We start from the raw sequence: 1,319 nt of genomic DNA, 5'->3' as shown, positions 1-1,319 counted from the left end.
CTTTTGCATTTAAACATTTTTTAATTGAAGCTTAAAATTTGTTTAAATCATACGCTCAATAATTTACGCGTATAAAATGGAAGCTCTCAACATTATGAACAATCAAAGTCCAAATATGACATTTTAAACTTTTATTAATTGAACAGTTGAATGATTTTTGTTTAAAAAATATTCATCTACGTTATCATTTTCAATGAATGAATACATTCCTAACATTTGAAAATTATATAATTTGGATGCAATTTTAAGTTAGAAACATTAGAAATTGAATGATTTTAAATCTCTTTCAACACTTTTTAAATTAGAATTTAACTTTAAACCATTTTAATTTATTGTAATTAATAATTGTTCAATTGATATTTATAAATTTAAATTAAAATATTTCACTGACGAGTTAAAAATTCAAAAAAGTGAAACAATTAAAATGCTAACGTTCAAAGTTTAAGTTTAGCTCTTTTTTAATTAAAAAAAATTATGATTTTAAATTGCATGGTTGAAAAATTGAATATTTTAGACAGAAAAAATATTGGAAAATATGATTTGAAATTGAATAAAAGAATTTGCTCATCACTATCAATTCTGAATGTTTTAAATTTTAATGAATTTTCCCGAATTTCAAATATTTCAACGAATTTCTAGGAATATCATACAATTTCATGTAACTTCACGGGAATTAAGGGGATTTAAAGGGATTTAATAATACTTGAACGAAATTTTCCAAAATTTATCTACAAGGATTAAACGATCCCAAAGATTTGAATTTTCAAATGTCTCAAGGCCTTTCAAAAGCTTTTAAACATTTTTAGACATTTTATAGATTTACATTTTTTTAAATATTTACAACATTTTTTAAGATTTTAGGACATTTAAAAAAGTTCCAAGGAATTTAAAACAATTTCAAAGGGCTTTAAAGATAGTATGGTATTTAAAAATATTCGGGCTCTCAAATATTTCAAAGAATTGCACATTATTTAAATTGTGATTTCTAAATTTTTTAGATTTTAAACATTTTAAAAGATTTTCGGATATTTACAAAAATCCCAAGCAATTGAAAAGTATTTCAAAGGTTTTAAAGATTTTTGAGCATTTTAAAATAATCGAATGAATTTTCAAGAGCTTCTAAAAATTATAAGAGATTTCAGAAGATTTCAAAGGATTGAAAATAATTTGGCTATTTTAAAGGATTGAAAGAATTTTCAAGAGAATTAAAAAATAAAAAATATGAAACCGGTATTTTTTCAAGAAAAAAACACATTTATTTCAAGAGAATGATAACAAATATTTTATTCAAAGTATGCGCCCTCGCTGGCTACACATTT

Source organism: Belonocnema kinseyi, chromosome 8 (genome assembly GCF_010883055.1).
Source record: "Belonocnema kinseyi isolate 2016_QV_RU_SX_M_011 chromosome 8, B_treatae_v1, whole genome shotgun sequence".
NCBI classification, from domain to species: domain Eukaryota; kingdom Metazoa; phylum Arthropoda; class Insecta; order Hymenoptera; family Cynipidae; genus Belonocnema; species Belonocnema kinseyi.
Note: the sequence above shows the minus strand (reverse complement) of the source record.